Genomic DNA, 14,651 nt, shown 5'->3' on the forward strand with positions numbered 1-14,651 from the left:
AAATTTAGATTACCCAATTCATTTTTCCAATTAAGGGGAAATTTAGCATGGCCAATCCACCTACCCTGCGCATCTTTGGGTTGTGGGGCTGAGACGCACGCAGACATGGGAAGAATGTGCAAACTCCACATGGCCAGTGACCTGGGTCCGAGAGGCAGTGAGGCAGCTGTGCTAACCACTGTGCCATAGTGCCGCTCCAGTATCTATATTCATGTAGGCAAATGTGGCAACTCGTGTGTAAACCAACAAAGCACAATCTATAAACGAACTGGCCTGATAATCTTTCTTTTGTTGGTCTTAGTTAACTGAGGGGTGGCACAGTGGTTAGCACAGTTGCTTCACAGCACCAGGGATCTGGGTTTGATTCCCGGCTTGGGTCACTGTCTGTGCGGAGTCTGCACATTCTCCTGGTGTCTGCGTGGGTTTTCTCCAGGTGCTCCGGTTTCTTCCCACAAGTCCCAAAAGACGTGCTTGTTAGGTTAATTGGACATTCTGAATTCTCCCTCACTGTACCCGAACACGCGCCAAAGTGTGGCTACTGGGGGATTTTCACAGTAACTTCATTGCAGTATTAATGTAAGCCCACTTGTGACACTAATAAAGATTATTATTGATCGAACCTCAGAAAATAACCCATATCCTAAGCGCACATCTAGATGCAAGAAGCCTACAATACAAAGGGATTCCTGCACACTGGTAATCTACACCTTACCTCACAATTCAAAACTCTTGAACAAAATATGCAAAGTGACCAACCATTACTGCAGGATACATGCGGCTGCAAAGCTCGAAAATGGTCGCAGACTACAAACTATACTGCAAAGAAAAGTCTTTGTGCATTTTGCTTGCTAACCCGTTTAAGTAAATTTGAAACTTAGTGTGGCCAATCCACCTAGCCTGCACATCTTCGGGTTGTGGGGGTGAAACCCACGCAAACACAGGGAGAATGTGCAAACTTCACACGGACAATGACCCAGAGCCAGGATCGAACCTGGGACCTCGGCGCTGTGAGGCAGCAGTGCTAACCACTGCGCCACCGCACTGCCCTTGCTCTGAAGTTTATAAACGGCAATTATCAAATCCAATGATGAATTTGCTTCAAAGTAAAACCTGCAAGTATGTTCCTAGTAGCTAAGAGGACATAAAATAAAGTGGCAGTTTCCCTAGAGTAATATCCAACATTTAACTTTAATTTCATAACGAAAAGCTGCAATTTCAAACTAAAATGTTGCAAATGATTTCATTTTGAAATTTCACGCACAAAACCTATTAGCATAATATGAAATTTTGAGGATTTATTCTTAGCAAGCCATCATCACTTCATGCTGTCGTGCAAAATAAAAACATCACCCCTGCCACAACAAAGATTAAGGCAGATCAATTGGGGCCCAAGCAAAAGCATACATGCCTAAACAAGTACCTAGCACAAATAGAGGAACAAATTATTTGCATCACTGTAATTAGGAGGACGGCACGGTGGCTCACTGGTTAGAAATGCTGCCTCAAGGCACCAAGAACCCGGATTCGATTCTGGCCCCGGGTCACTGCCCGTGTGGAGTTTGCACATTCTCCCCGTGTCTGCGTAGGTCTCAACCCGCAATCCAAAAAATGTGCAGTGTAAGTTGATTGGCCACGCTAAATTGCCCTTTAATTGGAAAAAAGAATTGGGCACTTTAAATTTACAGAAAAAAAAATCATAAAATAAAATGTGTAGGCGTGATGATGCTCGCATCTTGAAAATCCTTTGAATGAAGTGACTGCGAAACAAACTATTTTAACACCCACCAGCAAATCTTAAAATCACAGGATCCGTTCCTACATGTTGAAAGCAATTCAAGCACAATGAAGGCACTCGCTTAGTGTTTTTGAGTGTGCCACACTTAACTGAAGCTACCCAAGCAGATCGGAACTTCCAGCTACTTTTAGATTATCCCTTGTTACTCATTCTATCTTCCAATAACTATGTCAGGAAATCACAGGTAGTTTTAAGGGATTATGCGTTGTTGAATAGTAGAAATAATGCTTAGAGAGGGTCACAGCATAAAAAGTAAACAAGCTGACAAAAGCATAAATCCTTTGCTTAGCAACCGGGGGCACCTTTACGGTAGGAAGGCCTTTTCAGTTGTTTTTAGAAGTATATATTGCAGTTGAAGATAAGAAGCCAGAGAGTGAACATGTCTCAACTCTGCCAGAAGGACAGGAGAAGGGTGCTGCAAAAAGGCAGACTTCCCAAAAAACCGCATAAAGTCCAGACCACAAGGGAATTGAGACAAAAAGAATGTTTAAGGAAGACTTAAGGGAACAGAAACCAAGCAGTTGAACAAGGTACTGTTCAGTAGAATTCAAGGGAAAAGCAGATAAAGTGTTCAGAGGTAAAGCGACAGCTTCAGTTACCACATTTAAAGTGGGAAAGTAAACTTCAGAGGGAAATCAAAAGTTCGGTGCCATCTTAATACAGTCCGGTAATCAATAGTTAATAGAGTTTGTGTAACAGTCAAGACAATAAAATCTGGAAGTGAAACCTTGATGGAAGCAGCTGAGGGAAAGCAATATTTAAAAGATTTGAAAGGGTGTCTTTTTGAAGACAGAGTTTTAAAATACTGTGTGTGGAAGCTGGAGTTCAGTGAGGTGGCTCATGGTATAAGAATCATCGGGGGGGGGGGGGGGGGGAAGAGATTTTGAGGTGAAACCCACAGAAATTCACTTGGCTTCAGAGTTCAGTGCCTGACTACAGCCACACTGTGTTTATAGGGACTGTATGCTCCAGAGACCATTACAGCTTAAGATATATTTTGTAACTCGCGTTAACCTTACAATCTGTGTATATTTGTAAAGTTAAGGGAGAGTAAGGAATTATTGAATCATAATCAACATTTCATGTTTAATAAAAAAACTTTCCCTGATGTTAGAACTGATTAGCGGTCCTGTGACTCTTTTGTTTTTAGAAAACATGCAGGAACAAAGTAAAATGTACTGTTTTTTGAACCGGGGTTCCATTCTGGGATCTTTCTGTCCAGTTACAACATCAACTGGGACCGTAACAACTGTTAAGTCGATCTCTAGGTTTCCTCTAGCTCTCAGAGTGGACCAAGAAGCCAGTATTTTTACTTTGCCACTACAATATAAACTTAGCATACATTAGTGAAAGTGGGCTAGTGATTTATTGGTGGGTATACGCAAATCCTGTCATGGAATGAAGATGCAGTTTTAAAGAAATGCAGCTCATCCTTCCACTCAAAAGTATCTGCTCCTAACCGATGGTAATACTCGTAAATCGGGTTACTTTTCTTTGTTTAAGTCAGCTGGCCAAAATTCCAGGGGCCTTTGTGGTCAATTCATTCACTTATTTTCGTGCTTTACAGTTAGTTGGTTCGCTATAGGTTAGGTGGATTGGCCATGCTAAATTGCCCGTAGTGTCCTAAAATGTAAGGTTAAGGGGGGGTTGTTGGGTTACGGGTATAGGGTGGATACGTGGGTTTGAGTGGGGTGATCATTGCTCGGCACAACATCGAGGGCCGAAGGGCCTGTTCTGTGCTGTACTGTTCTATGTTCTATATACTAAGGTAGAAAGGCCAGGTGGGAGGAACATGAGATTGTTTGCAATTGCCACCTCTCGCAGGTTCATTAAATAAAGAGCATTCTATACCTGCTGTCGCCAGTATCTTTCTCATCAAAGTCAAAGGTGTAAAGAGAAACACGAGTTCAAAGGTCTGTGAAGTCACTTAACAAACCTGAAATAAATATACTCTCCATTTCTGACAAAACAAATCCATCGTTCTACAAGCCCCCCCCCCCCCCCCCCCCCCCACCGTTCTTCCCGGTTTACATCACAACTTATTACAATGAACACAAAGTATTCACCCACTAAGTAGCAGTACAACTGCATATAGTCCAAATCCATAGTCCAAATTCAATGTATGAAGTTTAAATATACATATTCCAATTGTCTGTCAAAACCACAATATTTCCCAAATAATGTACATTATGCATATACAATTTACTAGTTAAAGGAATAAAAGATTGAAATCAAGATGGTATGGCGATACAAGAATAAATTCTAGAAAACTGACACAAAAGAAACCACATATTAGGTCGGCAGCTCCGCTAAAATTTTCATTACCTTCTGATAGTAAATATTTTATATGGTTTTAGTGGTCACAATTAAGTACATAACAAAGCTACTGCATGAATACAGAATAATTACAGTACTCCTGTGATGCCAAGTTCCTGGGTAGTGGAACACCTAGTGCCATTAGAGTGAGACGGAAAAGTGTCAATGTTCCAAGAACAAAAAGGTCCTGTTGGATTAGAAATAGACTGGTAGACAGAACGGGCACGAAGTGAAAGTTGAGAAACTGTTAACTGAAAATATTTTGAGACTCGCAGTTGCTGGCATCAGATTGTGTTCCTATACTGAAAAACATCTCCAATATACTTCAATTAATGCAATAAAGATTGAAGGTACTGTGGCTGAGTGCTATCTAAATCTCTTTCCTACATAAGAAATCTAGCTCCTAATCAAACTGTCTGCTCTATGAAATAGAATATTGATCTGATCTGAGGAGGTTTGCCAGTGAAAGACAAAACCGGCAATCTTAAAAACACTGAAGCAGATTTTGGTACAGGAGGAACGTGTGGTAACACATGGGGTTCACAACTGCAACATGGTCCATCTGATTTCAGCTGCCCCAACTGGGCAAGGAGGTCCTGTGCTGAACACGGCAGTCAAAAGAAAAATCCTCAAAAGTCAAAATGCATCAGTCACACAGGAAAAGACACAAAAACGGCAAAGGCTTAGTTTGCAGTGTGGTTGTAAAATGTGCGAGGTGCTGGGGCAGAACCCAAAAGAGGAGGCCAATTTTCTTTTTTAAATGCAAAGGCTATTTTTAACAAATCAAAATGATGTCCCTGCTGAAACATCATCAAACGTTCCTGTATGTAGTCAAAATATATCAAAATTAAGTAATTGTGTCAGTGCAAGAGTGAAATGATGTTGCACACCAAAAGCGAACACACTGTCGGTCATAGAATAGTTATAAGACCATAAGACATAGGAGCATAATTAGGCCACTCGTCCCAGCGAGTCTGCTCCGCCATTCAATCATGGCTGATATTTTCTCATCCCCATTCTCCTGCCTTCTTCCCAATACCCCTGATCCCCTTATTAATCAAGAACCTATCTAACTCTGTCTTAAAGACACTCACAATGATTTGGCCTCCACAGCCTTCTGCGGTAAAGAGTTCCACAGATTCACCACCCTCTGGCTTAAGAAATTCCTCCTCGTCTCAATTTTAAGGATCATCCCTTTAGTCTGAGATGGTGTGCTCTGGTTCTCGTTTTTCCTACAAGTGGAAACATCCTCTCCACGTCCAGGCCTCGCAGTAACCTGCAAGTTTCAAGAAGATCCCCCCTCATCCTTCTAAACTCCAACGAGTACAGACCCAGAGTCCTCAACCGTTCCTCATACAACAAGTTCTTCATTCCAGGGATCATTCTTGTGAACCACCTCTGGCCCTTGCCAAGGCCAGCACATCTTTCCTTAGATACGGGGCCTAAAACTGCTCACAATACTCCAAATGGGGTCTGACCAGAGCCTTATACAGCCTCAGAAGTACATCCCTGGTCTTGTAATCTAGCCCTCTTGATATGAATGCTAACATTGCATTTGCCTTCTTAAGTGCCATTTGAACATGCACATTAACCTTAAGAGAATCGTGAACAAGAACTCCCAAGTCCCTTTGTGCTTCTGATTTCCTAAGCATTTCCAACGAGTACAGACCCAGAGTCCTCAACCGTTCCTCATACGACAAGTTCTTCATTCCAGGGATTATTCTTGTGAACCTCATCTGGACCCTTTCAAATTATTGTGGAAATCATCTCAAAAATCAGACAACAACTTGCTTAACTAAACATGGAAGAACAAATCTCAAGAACTAAGTAAAGGTGGGTTTGTAACTGAACTTGTAACACTTGATAAATTTTTTGCCGCATCAGTGTTTTGAACTATAATTTTAACGACGAAGAACATATTCGGATGAAAAACAGAACATCTCAATGTTGATACGGATAGTTGTCAGAATAATGCTTGACAGACTAACTAAAGCAACTCTGGCTTGATTGCGCCATAAAATATTTGTAGGTGGTACAAGGGTGTGCCTTCTATCTATTAACATAATAAAGCAATGAACAAAATAGATCTTTCAACCCATCAGGCTTCCAGGTTTACCCCATGGAGCAACCAACCCCATCTATTCAACCAATTGAGGGACAAGTGCAAGAAAGTAGCACGATAGCATTGTGGATAGCACAATCGCTTCACAGCGCCAGGGTCCCAGGTTCGATTCCGGCTTGGGTCACTGTCTGTGCGGAGTCTGCACATCCTCCCCGTGCGTGCGTGGGTTTCCTCCGGGTGCTCAGGTTTCCTCCCACAGTCCAAAGATGTGCAGGTTAGGTGGATTGGCTATGATAAATTGCCCTTAGTGTCCAAAATTGCCCTTAGTGTTGGGTGGGGTTACTGGGTTATGGGGATAGGGTGGAGGTGTTGACCTTGGGTAGGGGGTAGGGTGCTCTTTCCAAGAGCCGGTGCAGACTCGATGGGCCGAATGGCCTCCTTCTGCACTGTAAATTCTATGTAAATAATCTATGTAAATATTCCCTATTCCTTGCAGTAATGAAGCAAAGGTTTAGAACTCTCATATAGCTCCACATCAGTATTATTCAATAAGGTAAAAGCAAAGTACTACGGATGCTGGGGACCTGAAATAGGCTTCACCTTTTCCAAATACCAATGCATTTGATAATTTGAGGTTCTCTTGATCTGATAACCTACAATCCCCATTCCAAACCAGATTTTTTTACTTGAAGCTGTTCAACACAGGACCAACGGCGCTTGCTGGGATCCATTTTACAATTCCACTCCTTTATGCATTGGAGGCACACGGCAGAGAAGAATGAAGAAAGTCGCCGTAGTCCCAGAGGACCATAGGCTGCTCTCCCCTTTGAGAGAGAGCTAACTGATGATTTAACCAGAGGATCGCCACACCTCAGGCAAGGGGCAAGGTCGAGAAGGTGGGCCTTCATGGTAATCTCAGCCGGTACAGGTACTGAACGCTCGCTGTTGCCGTCGCTCCACATCATGAACCAGCTGCCCTAGTTAGTAATCTTTAGTCTTGATTAAAGGTTCTGAACATTAAACCTAGAACCGCAGCACAGCCAACAGTATTATTATGTCCATTTTAGCTGAACAGCACTACAAATTCTCCAAATCACTTTTTTCTTCCCCACTGTTCGTCATTGCTCCAATGTTTGCAACAGCAAGAGACCCAAATTGCATGTCCATGGAAATCCACAAATCACTGCAGCCAGGTAGAGCATTAGTCCCATTCATTAACATTTCAGTGCCGCAATGCCAAACCTTTTTCAACCTGGTTCACTAATTAATTCCACAAGTGCAACTTTCATTAAATGTCTTCTGTAAATTAAATTCAACGGCTAGCAAAGATCCACTGGTTCAATTGCTGTCACAAAAGAATTCTTGCAGATTACAGAAGCTTCGCTCGCCTCTTCTAAATCCATGCTGACTGCACCATATGGTCTCCCTGTCTTTTAACTGGGAACTGATAATATCCTACATAATGCAATTAAGTATTTTCCCCATGACAGAAATTAAGCTCACCAGCTCCATAATTGCCAGGTTCATGCCTCACGCTGCCTCGCATAGGAAGCTTATTAAAGTAGGTTTCAGTGCTTTCCAAATTTATGTAATAACTTCCCAACTTTATGGTTACAGCAGAGCAGTAAATACAAAGGATTTCCGAGACATTTACAGCAGACACAGGCCATTTTATCTTGGTATGTTTATTTCAGTGTTTATACACCACACAAGTCTCATAACCTTCAAAGTTTTCTCCCTCTTAGGAACAAAGAAAATAGAAGCAGGAGGCCATTCATTATGATCATTAAGTTCAATACCCTGATCTCGCCTCCCCCCAATATCCCTTGATCCCCAAGAGCCACATCTAGTTCCTTCATGAAATTACACACCATGAACCTATACAGTTTTCCCTTAAATGCATCTGTAGCTTTTGCCTCAGGCATTCGGCGTAGTAGTGAATTCCACATTCCCACTATTCTGAGTGAAGAAGTTGCTCTGGAACTCCTTATTGAATTTATTGGAGATTATCTTGTATTTATAGCCCCATAATTTGGACTTGCCCACAAGTGGAAATATCTTCTCTCTGTCAATCTGCAAATAATATGCAAACGGTATCTACGGTACGTGCTTTTTGGAACACATTGACTCCGCTGTCGAGGTTCTGGAGCATTGGGATTTGGCATCAAATCGGCGACTGCCGCAATTTTAGCGTCGGAAACGATTCTCCGCCCAATAGCCTTTCCGGATTTCGGCACGGCTAATGGGGAATCCCATCCATTATCTATCCCTTGGCTCCATATGTTCGGTGTGGTACCTCAGTGAAAGCCTTTTGAAAATCCACAGATATTACATTCCTTGCACTAACCTTGTCTAGCCTTTGCAACACCTTCAAAGAATTTAATAACGTTGGTCAAAGCATAACTTTTCCTTTTGAAATCCGTGCTGACCATTCTTAATTATACTTCACTTTCTAGATGTTTACTTTTGCATTTAGGATTGCAGTATTGTTTCTTCGTCTGACATGTTAAATAGTCTTCTTTTATTAAATACAGGAAAACCGTTAACTGCCTGCCAATCCTCTGGTACTCCTCCCATTCCATATCTGAAATTGCCTTGCTCATCAATGGTCTTTCTATCTAAATGTCATGTATCCATTTTGAACTCTACTTAAAATGTCATATCCAATTGGTTAAAAACTGAGGCAAAGTAATTGCTCAGTATTGGCATTTTCCTATCAGTATGTGAACTTATTTTGTGCACTCCATAGTGATCTATTCTTAATCTTAATTTTCTTTTTGTCATTTGTGTCTTGGGAATGGCTTTGCTGATCATAGATTCATAATTTACAGTGCAGTAGGCCATTCGGCCCATCGATCTGCACCGGCTCTTGGCAAGCGCACCCTACTCAATCCCACAATTCCACCCTATCCCCATAACCCAGTAACCCCACCCAATACTAAAGGCAATTTTGGACACTAAGGGCAATTTAGCATGGCCAATCTACCTAACCTGCACATCTTTGGACTGTGGGAGGAAACCGGAGCACCCGGAGGAAACCCACGCACACACAGGGAGAACGTGCAGACTCCACACAGACAGTGACCCAAGCCAGGAATCGAACCTGGGACCCCGGAGCTGTGAAGCGATTGTGCTAACCACTATGCTACCGTGCTGTCCTCATTCCATGATAATTTCATTTTTTAATTCCCATTCATCTTTTTCTTTAAAAACCTAGTTCCAAACCTTTTCACAATCCCCTTTTCATCATCTCCTTTATTGTCTGTGCAATCTAAGCAGTTTGCCCTAGTTTCAAATTTGGCCATATCTTTACTCACCGTGAGCCTTGTTATTGCCTAATTTATTTTTTTAAGCAGAATATATATTTCTCCTGGTCTCCACTATCATGTTTCTAAAATATTTCTCTGCTGTTCTGTTAATGTTTTTATTCCAGTTTACCTTACCTCGTTCCACCTTCAACGTCGCAACTTTTTTCCAAATCTGTGCATGAACATAGAACATTACAGCGCAGTACAGGCCCTTCGGCCCACGATGTTGCGCCGTCCTGTGAAACTCCTCTAAAGTCCCTCTACACTATTCCCTTATCGTCCATTTGCCTATCCAATGACCATTTGAATGCGTTTAGTGTTGGCGAGTCCACTACTGTTGCAGGCAGGGCATTCCACGCCCCTACTACTCTCTGAGTAAAGAACCTACCTCTGACATCTGTCCTATATCTATCTCCCCTCAATTTAAAGCTATGTCCCCTCGTGCTGGACATCACCATCCGAGGAAAAAGGCTCTCACTGTCCACCCTATCTAATCCTCTGATCATCTTGTATGCCTCAATTAAGTCACCTCTTAACCTTCTTCTGTCTAACGAAAACAGCCTCAAGTCCTTCAGCCTTTCCTCATATGATCTTCCCTCCATACCAGGCAACATTCTTGTAAATCTCCTCTGTACCCTTTCCAATGCTTCCACAGCCTTCCTATAATGTGGCGACCAGAACTGCACACAATACTCCAAATGCGGCCGCACCAGAGTTTTGTACAACTGCAACATGACCTCATGGCTCCGATCTTCAGTTTATTATCTTCAGTTTACTCCCTCAGTGCAACACTGAAGTGTCACCCTAGACGTGCTCAGGTCCTGGAGTGTGACTTGAACCCACAATCACAGGTTGAAGCCCGCACCGCACCCCACCCCCCCCAACCCAAAAGTAAATAAGATCTGAAGCATACTTTTTACAAAGACACATGGTTACTTGGTCCATTGTCTCGGTGCTGGCTGAATAAGTTATCCAGCTTCAACACGCTTTCCAGCTCCTGGCTCACTGCCTTGCAGATTGCTGCACTTCCAAGTGTCCACCTGAATACTTTTTAAATGTGCTGAGGGATTCGGTCTCTACTACTGTGGGCAGCACGGTAGCATTGTGGGTAGCACAATCGCTTCACAGCTCCAGGGTCCCAGGTTCGGGTCACTGTCTGTGCGGAGTCTGCACATCCTCCCCGTGTGTGCATGGGTTTCCTCCGGGTGCTCCGGTTTCCTCCCACAGTCCAAAAGATGTGCAAGTTAGGTGGATTGGACATGATAAATTGCCCTTAGTGTCCAAAATTGCCCTTAGTGTCAGGTGTGGTTACTGGGTTATGGGGATAGGGTGGAGGTGTTAACCTTGGGTAGGGTGCTCATTCCAGGAGCTGGTGCAGACTCGATGGGCTGAATGGCCTCCTTCTGCACTGTAAATTCTATGTAAAAAAAAAAAAATTCTATGTACTCTTTCAGGCAATAATTTCCAGATACCCACCACCCTCTGGATGAAAACATTTCCTCTCAACGTCCCTCTAACAATTACTTCTGCCAGTTATGACTCTGCATTAATCATCTCGCTGATATAAGGAAATAGGTCCTTCTTAACCACCCCATCTCGGCCTCTCATAATTGTATACATCTCAATTAAATCTCCCCACAACCTCTTTTATTCAAAAGTAAGCAGCAGCCTGTTCATCAATCTTTCCTTATCGCTAAACATTTCCAGCCCTGGCAACATCATATTGTGTGATGTGCAATCAAATTGTTCCTGTAATGAGGTGAGCATAACTGGAGTAAATGCTCAACCTCACCACTTATCTCATTTGCCAAATTTCTGCCCACCTGACCACAGCTTCCTGCAGTCAACAGCTTTCTTCCTCACTGTCAACCACAGTGTCCATGGGCCAATACTGTAATATCGCCTGCAATGCTTGGCAACTGGTTAGGGTATACTGTAAACAACCTAGAAGCAATGTTGAGCCAACACAAAACCACACAATTTGAACAGATAAATAATATAGAATAGTCCATGTTCAGGGGCTGTTAAACCATACTAAACTCAATTCGAATACAAAAATATTTGAATCACCCGGTCAACATGTTTTCAAGTCCAACAGAATTGATTGATTGGTTGATGCAACTAACGCAATATACAGCAGGAAAGTAGGCTATCATTAAGTGTTCAAATTGCATTAGGAATGGCTTAAATATTAAATGATTCAACATTTTTTTGTTGAATACCAAAGCTATAAATCAAGGGCAAAAACAAAATAAACGCACAAGCTATATCATTAATATGAAAGTCAATGTAATACGAGTCAGGAACACAATTTTTTCCCAAACACGCATATCCTTACCCATCATTACTCAAATTATAATCAAGACAGAGATTAAGATGGGTTTCCCTTCTAAATACACCAACATATATGAGCTCACTCCAGGTCAAAGGCAATCCAAATCCAGGCAAGTTATTTCTCCAACAATTAAATGTTTTATTCATACTTTTCACACTTGTAGATGCAGACAGCAAAACTCCTACTCCACCACATTTTTGTACCTTGTTTGCGCATAATGTTTAATGGCCCACTGTTTCAAAAAAAAACTGAAAGCAAAGTGGGTTGCAAAGTAACGAGCCCTGCATCCTCGAAAGATACATTTTGAAAATGTGTGGTTTAGGAGGCCTTAATATTTATGAGCTTCTTTAAATGCAGCCTTTAAATACAGGGGTGGCACAGTGGCACATTGGTTAGCATTGATGACTTACAGTGTCAGGAATCCGGGGTCAATTCCAGCCTTGGGTGACTGTGTAGAGTCTGCATGTTCTCCCCATGTCTTTGTGGGTTTCCTCCCACAGTCCGAAATTTCCCCTTATTGTCCAAAAAAAACTGGGTTACAGGTATGGTGGGGGCATGGGCCTATGTAGGGTGCTCCTTCAGAAGGTTGGTTCAGACATGATGGGCCGAATGGCCTCTTTCTGCACTGTAGGGATTCTATAATAAATATAAACTGAAAGCGGACACATCAGGGCCATTTTCCTACATTCATTTATCAATCTTTAAAGTTATCAACCCTTTTCCTTTGAAAAGCTGTAGTCCTGCATTGTTGTTGCTTTATGGAACAAATGCAAACATTCCACACCGTCTCAAAAAATGTTACACCCCACCCATTCATGGACCTGTCGGTTAAGAAATCTGCTTCTGTTGAAAAATTCAAGGCAGATAGTTTCTGAGCACCTCAAGTCGCCGCAATCTCTTACCTCCAGTGATCATTAATACATGAAATCGCAATGTTTCAAAAACATTCAGGAAAAGCAATATTCCGAAATTTGAACATGCTGTGTACCTTTCTGCTATCCTAACGGAAGTGAAATCAAAACCGTAGAGAAATAAAACACATCCACTGGAGGAGCAGAGGCAAGCAGCGTGTGGTAAAAATCCTTCTGTACGGAACATTGACTGCAGTGTGTTAATCTTTAAAATGGATCCTCTTCCCGCACTCCCCAAAAGGCCTCAAATTAGATTGATTATGGAAACTGCTCCAGCAGTCAGCAGTATCAAACGATCCTCAAATCAGGCTTTGTTTACAAGTGGGAAAGCTATTTCCCTGCAGTGGGCATGCACCCAGACACCGGTGGTGCAGCATGCAATCCCCACCCCGCCTCAAAAAAAACAAACAAAAGCTGTATTAAGAGCACTTGACAACACCTCGAAACACGCTTTTGAGAAGAGGCAGATGGTGCTTGAAACGTGCTGCTGAATTCAGGAAATATTCACCGGACAAATATTTCGCCCAGAGGCTGTTGCAAGCACCTTCTTGCACATGGGAGGACGTGACAAAGCTGTGTGGGTTTGTAGTCAATACAGATTTGCAGAAAACTGCTTAAATCAAAACCAAATCTGACCGGGGAGAGGGGGATTTACTGATTTACATTTTATTTAGGGGAAAATAGCATAATCATCACCACGTTCATGGATGTTTAAGAGCTACACGTTTCAATGTTAAAAGTCTCCAAGCTCCCAGAACAGGGATAACACTACTTGCAGAAAATTAAAGTCAGCAGCCAAATTGTATTTGCCTAACAACATTAAACTTTAAGACCATTGTTTTTTTTTAAACAAACACAGCTTAAAATGGCACAGAATTTTACTTCGATTGAAAGGCAAAAATGGAACATTTTTCACCGGCTAAACATCTTTTGATCAATTCTGCATCAACACATCGCATGCAACCCCTCGAATCCCTCCCGCAAACAAAGGAACAGGGGCAGAGAAACTCCCAAGTGGCAAATACGATACCTCTACTGTGCAACGTTTAATTCAAGAGGCTGCAGGACCTCGATCAATTATAGTTTTCCATTCAATGGATCACAAATAAAATCCACCGTCTGTTGCAGGGGTTAGGAGCAGGAGAAATATCTGCATGCTAGAAAGAGACAGAGAGGGAGATAGAGAACCCACGATTTTCTCTGCGGTTACGGACACAACCAGGCGTCAATTCAAACGCTTCTACAATAGGGCTTCTCATTTGAGACAGGGGTCGACGTCGGAGAATGACACTGGCATTTGCATCCAGGCGAGCATAAACTTCGAAAAAAATATGTTTGGGTTGGAGAGAGACCGATGAAATTCGACGTCTTATTTCACCCAACCCATCAGATGGCAAATGACAAGAGTGTTTCAAACCAGACAGAATATCTCAGATATCTCAGAAATGATGGGGCCAGAACAGGAGAAATATGGAGGAACAATAGCCAGAGGACGAGGAGTCAGAATACAGACCAGGCAGAAATACAACACTCCCATCGAGATGGCAACAGCAAAGAAGCTCGATAAATCCTGAGTTTTAACAATGGTTTATAAAAAAGAAATGATATGGTCACTGTGCAAAAAGAAATGGGGGGGGGGAAGGGAGGGGAGAGGGGGGGGAGGGAGGGGAGAGGGGGGGGGGAGGGAAGGGAGAGGGGGGGAGGCAGGGGAGAGGGGGGGAGGGAGGGGAGAGGGGGGGGAGAGAGGGGAGAGGGGGGGAGGGAGGGGAGAGGGGGGGGAGGGGGGGAGAGGGGGGGAGGAGGGGGGGATGAGGGGGGGAGGGGGGGGGGAGGGGGGGGGGGAGGAGGGGCAGAGGGGGGGGAGGGAGGGGAGAGGGGGGGGGAGGGAGGGGAGGAGGGGGGGGAGGGGAGGGGGGGGGAGGGG

The 14,651-nt window shown here is 43.1% G+C and overlaps 1 protein-coding gene across 5 annotated transcripts in view; it reads right to left on the reverse strand.

Annotated features, from left to right (window-relative positions):
* The window catches only part of LOC119956050 (mitogen-activated protein kinase 8), a 102,599-nt gene that overhangs the window by 87,494 nt on the left and 454 nt on the right, over positions 1–14,651 (reverse strand). Inside the window, exon 1 of one of the 5 annotated variants that reach the window (XM_038782836.1) lies at positions 13,758–13,965. The exons of 3 other annotated variants lie outside the window; for them this stretch is intronic. The gene's annotated coding sequence lies outside the window, so the exon portion shown is untranslated. Of the gene's footprint in view, positions 1–12,804; positions 13,017–13,757; positions 13,966–14,651 lie in introns of those variants that run through there. One more of the 5 variants, XM_038782837.1, reaches the window with a different exon arrangement.

The sequence above is a fragment of the Scyliorhinus canicula genome, chromosome 22, assembly GCF_902713615.1.
Source record: "Scyliorhinus canicula chromosome 22, sScyCan1.1, whole genome shotgun sequence".
Taxonomy (NCBI): Eukaryota; Metazoa; Chordata; class Chondrichthyes; order Carcharhiniformes; family Scyliorhinidae; genus Scyliorhinus; species Scyliorhinus canicula.